This window comes from Micromys minutus, assembly GCF_963924665.1.
Source record: "Micromys minutus genome assembly, chromosome: 30".
Lineage (NCBI taxonomy): Eukaryota > Metazoa > Chordata > Mammalia > Rodentia > Muridae > Micromys > Micromys minutus.
Window position 1 is genome coordinate 800,724 of NC_137965.1, and position 6,633 is coordinate 807,356.

At 41.6% G+C, this 6,633-nt stretch overlaps 1 pseudogene across 1 annotated transcript; it reads right to left on the bottom strand.

The window, feature by feature from the left end:
* Positions 1 to 615: 615 nt before the first annotated feature.
* On the bottom strand, positions 616 to 851 carry LOC308439851 (cyclin-dependent kinases regulatory subunit 2-like; annotated as a pseudogene). The gene has a single exon. The product of its transcript is annotated as a cyclin-dependent kinases regulatory subunit 2-like (transcript).
* Between the last annotated feature and the right edge of the window lie 5,782 nt (positions 852 to 6,633).

The window sequence follows — 6,633 nt, forward strand, 5'->3', positions numbered from 1 at the left end:
TTGGTCATACAGAGCTGGGATGGTAGCCAGGGCTTTGTGCACCACAGGTGTGCACTATCATACTAATTATGTATCACACTAAATGTGTGATGGCTCCTCTAGCGCCTGCCTGCCCTCCTTCCTTCCCTCCTACCACCCTCTTCCTTCCTTCCCCTCTGTTTTGTCAAAGCCAACTTTTATTTAGTGTCAGAATGAGAAGCTTCTAGAAACTTTCAATTAGTGGGAGGTTCTGACTGGTTAACCCCATTTATAAAACATGTGGATTCCCAGGTGATGGTGACTAACAAAGTCATCCTATGGCTCAATATGTTCTTGAACACTTCATACACGCTATAGCTACACACACACACACACACACACACACACACACACACACACCACGCACACTAGAGATACTCCTGTGCCTACTGCCTCTGTGAATAGAAATTTATATATTTTTTAATGCAATATACAAACTTTATATACAATATACAAAAAGTTCTGTTGCTGTGAAGAATACAGCTCATGCACTAGTATAAGTGAAAGATTTGTACAGGTTCCAAGTTTTCACTGAATACTACCCTATACACACATATACATTAGATTTGAAAAAGGTTAGATGGTTCCAGCTGTACTTCATTTCTGCTGTTCTTTTGGAAGAGGTCGTCTGAAGAGAAGATTGTGTGGTTCTGGCTCATGAATCATAGAATGAACCCATCCTAGTCTCTGCTGCACACCAAGTCTCCTCCACTCCCCTTCGGACATCAGATGAGTTTTGGGTACTAGAGAGTTCTCTGGGTAAGATGACATGCTGGTACTCGTAGTGCTCATCGGAAATACTTGTCTGAGTAGTAGATCTGCTTGTGGGCCATCCTGTCAGCCCGCGGAGAAGAAAACGGGAAACGGTACAAGAAGCTCCATGTCTGCCTAGAGCCAGCGCAATGGACTCAAATGAGGCCCAGAAATGTATATTTAAAACTTTTAAATAAAAATGCAATTACTACCAGCGTTTTTTAGAAGTTAAGATAAATCTAATTATGATTAGGGTTTTTAAAATAACATTTTTATCGTTTTTTTTAAATCACTTCTAGAAATAAATGTCAACTGTCAATATAGAGATAGTTGGGCTTTCATAAAGCAACTCTGAGATCCTCTTCAACTCTGTCTTCTATGACTTTCTGCCGATTCCCCCATCCTCAGAGCACGCTTATCCAAAAACGCAGAACTAACCGTCTGAGACTGAGACTGACCAAAGGCTAGCTGGAGCTCAATGGATCCATCCAGCCCAAAAAGGCGCTTTATTTGGGCATTTGAGTGTCTGAAGATTTTAAGGCATTTTACAGGATTTCTATATTCTTGTCAAAGATGGAAGATTTGCCAACATCAGACAGCCTTAGTGCATAACACCTTCCAGCAACAGATAAGCGATGGCTGTCTGCCTCTAGTTCTCCAAAGTAGCCTCCCCTTTCGTCTGTGTCACTTCCTGCCTGGTCATTTATGTTCTGTGTATGACTTGTCCCTGCAGGGACACTTGCACATCATGCTGTTTCCTCAGGTTAGCTCCTAGCTGGCAATGGGTCTTCTGAGTTTCTTTCAGATAGCACCTCCAACTTCTCTCCAGCAAGACCTTCCTTTGTTTACCTCACTATTATTCTCTCATACACATGGCTATGGATGACGCTGACCACACATAATTTAACACAATCTTCAGACCCCTTACTCCTGGATCCTGGCTCCTTGAGCTTAACACTCTTGTACACTCACCCTGATCCTGCTAACACTTAGCACATGTTGATGAATGAATAAAAATGTTCAAGAGAATCATAATCTAAGATAGAGAAAACAGACTGATTCCCGTAACAAGGAGGGACAGTGATGTTCCTTCAGGGTCAGGCATCACTTGTATTGTTAAAGAGATGGAAGTAGGGCAGAAAAAAAATGGGGTAGGCATGAAAGAACACATGTAGAATCCTTCCTTAAGAACAAATGTAGAACTCAGGACACAAATTATATATACCATCAAATACAGATATATGGAGGAGAAAAAGAAGGAAGAAGATGAAGAAAAGGAGGAAAGAAAAAGACTACCATGAATTGGGGGAAACTGTGAAGGAAACATAGAAGAGTAATTGTGTTTTTATTCTCTAACTGGAAACATATCCATATACGGCCACGTTACTCTTACAACTAAAAAAAAAAGACGGTTTCAGGAAGTTTGTGTAAACTTACTCATCTTTATCTTAAGAGTTTCAAACTACCAGATGTGGGTCATGGAGAAAGCAACTTTCTCCTTTTAAAGCCCTTATCAAATAATAGATTAGGGAAAGAAAATATTGAACTAATACCATTTAAAATATTTGATTTCTAAATAAACAAGAGGCCAACTATGAATCTCTCTGTTGTTACAATACACGGCTTTAAAGTTTCTTATGCTTGTGCTATGAATTAATTCTAGTAAGCTACAAAAATATGGAAAAGCAAGCAAGCAGTTGCTAACTGAATGTGACATATAAAAGGTAGAAAAGTGTTTACAATACAGTAGCAATAGTGTCAATGCCCTTGCCCATGCTTGGGAACTAGAGTCTGGATTGTAGAAAGGAGTGTCTGTTGCTGCTGTTATTGCTTTAAGAGGTGCATGCTCTCCTCAATAACCCAGAGCAAGCATTCTAGCTTCCAACAGAAGTCTTGTGATAAATGCATACTCACATCCAAATTTGTCAACTTTATCTCTATGTAACCCACGATCAACTTACTCCTACTTCTTTTCCATTATCTGCTTAGAAAGAAAAAAAAAGTGTAGAAATTGACCTGGAAAGACAAAGTGTGACCTCTTAAAAGAAAACAGGGTGACTGGGAGGTGACAGTTTTATGTGGGAGGGTCTTTTGAGTGACTGTAAGAAGCCTCCTGTTTGTCTAGTACAACATCAAGTTTATGGCAAGCTCCTAATTTTTTTTTTTTTTTATAAAACTGCTTCTAGCCCTCTTACAAAACCCTTGCTGAAGAAATTAAAAAAAAAAAAAAAAAAAAACCATCCATGTATAAGATACTAATTTTCTCAAGTGTCTTCTACAGAGTTGCAAAACTCATGATGAAATAACAGCCTCTTTAAGCACCCTGTTCAATGTCTCTGACTTCAGTTTGTGCCGTTAGAAGGCCCCTGCATCAGCTCATGTTCCTCAGTCCCAAGCCCCAGACCTTGTAGAAATGTGAAGAGGAAGAGGGAAATATCTTCTGGGATGGGGGGAGAAAGTGTGTCTCCATGTTATCATTCTGAACATGAATGACCATAGTCAAACCCCTTCCTGTCACCTGCTTTTAAAGCTAAGTAAATGCCTTGTTTTACTTAAATAAGCCAGAAACACATAGAAATGTCACAGCCCTTTTCGCCCTTCCTCCATGTGTTTGTATGCCTGGGCATGTGTGAGTGTGTGTGTGCACACGGGTACATGTGTGCATATGTTCATGTGTACATTTACATGTATGTGTGTATACATACACATAAATGTCTTCTTGGCTATGTTTTTGGTCATACAGAGCTAAGTTTAATCTTTGGGAAAACTTGCTAAAATTTCAAAAAGAGAGTTAAGACACTTTAAGATGAGTTGCAAGTTTCTAGTCTCCAATTCTTTGACATAACATAACCATTGACCCTTTACGCCATGTTTGAGACCAGGTGGCCTCAAACTCAATATACAGCTTAGGGTAACCTCAAAGTCTTTATCTTTCTGACTCTGCTTCTTAAGTGTTGAGATTCCAGGCAAGTCCTAGTATGCCTAGCTTAACCTTTAACTAGTGTGTATCTAAGTGTCTGTATGTCTGTGTACTCATGAAGGTGCAGGTGTGTGCGCGGGTGAGCACAGGACATCCCCAGTGAACATTCCACAGGCATGATCTAACTTTCTATTTGACAGAGTCTCCGGCCTGGAACTCACCAAGTTGGGAACAAGCGCTGGTCTTACACACATGTGACATCATGCCTAACTTTTTCACATAGGTCTGGGGGCTTGAACTCTGGTCCTCATGCTTGCTGGGGGAACACTTTGCCAGATGAGCTCTCTCTCCAGCCCCTTGTCCTCTAACTCTTGAGAATATGAAATCCATTATCTCCTTGTCAATAAATCGGTGAGCGTGAGCTCTTGCCCATCGCCTGCCGCTGGAATGAACTGCCTCAAGACTGCAGTTCAGCTGACAGCATTTAGCTTGTTTCAAATGGGGTGTTTTATTTTATCATCAAGGCTTTATTTAGCACTTGGGCTTATCATATTGCTTGTTACCCATTTGGGTTCACACCCTTGGCTGGTTGGTCTAATGGATATACAACAATTATAGAGCTTGTATTTAGGGGGACACATCAAGAACTGTGAATAAAGAAGTATAACTCTACTGCACATCAGAAGGGTTTAGTCCTGAAAAGAAAATCAGGTGAGGAAGGGGCTTGGGAATGGGGCGTAGGAAGCTGAAATGTTCTGGTGCCCAGAAAGTTCTCACTGAAAAGGGAAGCTTAAATGTAGACTACAGGAAGTAGAGGAGCAAGTCTTGTGCACAGGAGGGAGTGTGCAAGGAGATCAAGTGCAAAGAGACCTTGGGTAAGCAAGCTTAGCATGTTCTAAGACCAGACTGGAGGTCACAGGGATAGGAATAGCCTGGAAAAAAACAATAAGGAGTCAAAAGATCAAAGGCCCTTGTGGAAGAATAGACTAGGGCTGGAGAGATGGCTCCACAGTTAACAGCACTTCTAGAGGACCCAGGTTCAATTCCCAGCATCCACATGGCAGCTGACAGCTGTCTGTAACTCTGGGATTAGACACCCTCACACAGGTGTACATACAGACCAAACACCAATGCACATAAAATAAATAAGTAAATTTTATATTTAAAAAAAAAAAAAAAACAAGAATAGACTGAAGCCAGCCAATCAGAACACAGTTCATCGTTTCAGGTAGAGATGCTAAGATGGGGCAGAGTGGTGGCAATGGAGTGCTGAGGTATCACATTCTGAGTGACTTTTAAAGGTGGAGCCAACATGCTTCAGTGGCAAATGATGAAGAAGGAAGCTGAGGGTAACCACAAAGGTTTCGAACTGGAAGAATTTTTCCAAGAAAGGAAATACACGGAAAGAGCCAGATTAGAACAACACACTGGGCATCTAGCATTTACCGATGTGAACCTGAAGTCAACAACAAATCCAGACAGGAGATTCAGCTTTGGAATCACAAACATGCAGGAAATGCTAATGTTATAAGAAAGAGACTCTTACGCCTACGGATGAACACCTGAAACAGACTCTGAGTAGGGAAGGACCCAGTGGCATCCTTCTTGCCACGGAGCAAGCTCTCCAGCCACTAGAAAAAAACATGGTTAATCAAACTTCCAGTGCAAATAAAATGTCATGCTCACAGTGGCCTTCATCTGTGTCTGTGGGAGTCTTCCCTGGGTGCATGTGGGGGATATTATCGATTCATTCTAAGTTATAACTCGCAGTCTGGGGAACTTGGAGTTCTCATTTGCTCATTCTACACTGTCTCTCAGAGACGTAATCACTCTGTATGTGTCCTGGTGTCTATAGCTTTCCCCCTTCCCCATTGCTTGAGGTTATTCCGTTCCACAAAAACAATGCACTGCTGAGCTTTCTCATCTTTTACTGTTATCCCCCAAACCACACTTGTCCAAACATTATTTCTTCTCTCTAAACCACTTCCACAGTTCAGAGCCTCTTCTCCCTCAAGAGTATTGTCATTGATGATATCTTAGTTAGGGTTTTACTGTGGTGAGCAGACACCATGACCAAGACAAGTCTTACAAAGGACAACATTTAATTGAGACTGGCTTACAGGTTCAGAGGCTCAGTCCATTATCATCAAGGTGGGAGCAAGGCAGCATCCAGGCAGGCCTGGTGCAGCAGGAGCTGAGAATTCTACATCTTCATCTGAAGGTTACTAGGACAAAACTAACTTCCAGGCAGCTAGGATGAGGGTCTTAAAGCCCACACCCACAATGACGCACCTACCTCAACAAGGCCACACCTTCAAATAGTGTTACTTCCTGGGCCAAGCATATGCAAACTATGAAAGATAATGTCTTCAAAGTCTTCGCTCTAGAAATGGCCTGATACTCTCCCATCTTACCTCCCCTCTGCCCATTTCCCAGCCAACCCTGTTCATTCTACAATTTAAGCATTACCCACCATGAGCCACTGCTGTAACTCCTACATCCTTCCCTCACTACATATATCACAAGAGTCAGTGATTATTTACTTACCTGCCTGTGTCCACTATCATCTGTGAGCTCTCTAAAAGAAGTTTATTGAACTTCCCATGAATGTGACACAGACATTAGTGGCTGCAGACCCCGGGGAAGGAATGAGATGACTTGTAACAGTTAAAAGCCTTGCAAAGGTGTTATTAGTTGGTGATAGTGCATATGCAGAGATTCTGATTAAATACACTTAAGTCCATGAGTGACAAATTACAGAACGGATGGTAAATACCTTGGTTGGGTTACTATTGCTGTGATGAAACATCATGACTGAAAGCAACTTAGGGAGGAAAGTGTTTACTTGGCTTAGATATCCTGAATCATAGTCTATTTAGGGAAGCCAAGGTAAGAACTTCAGCAGGGTGGGAACATGGAGGCAGGAGCTGATGCAGACATCA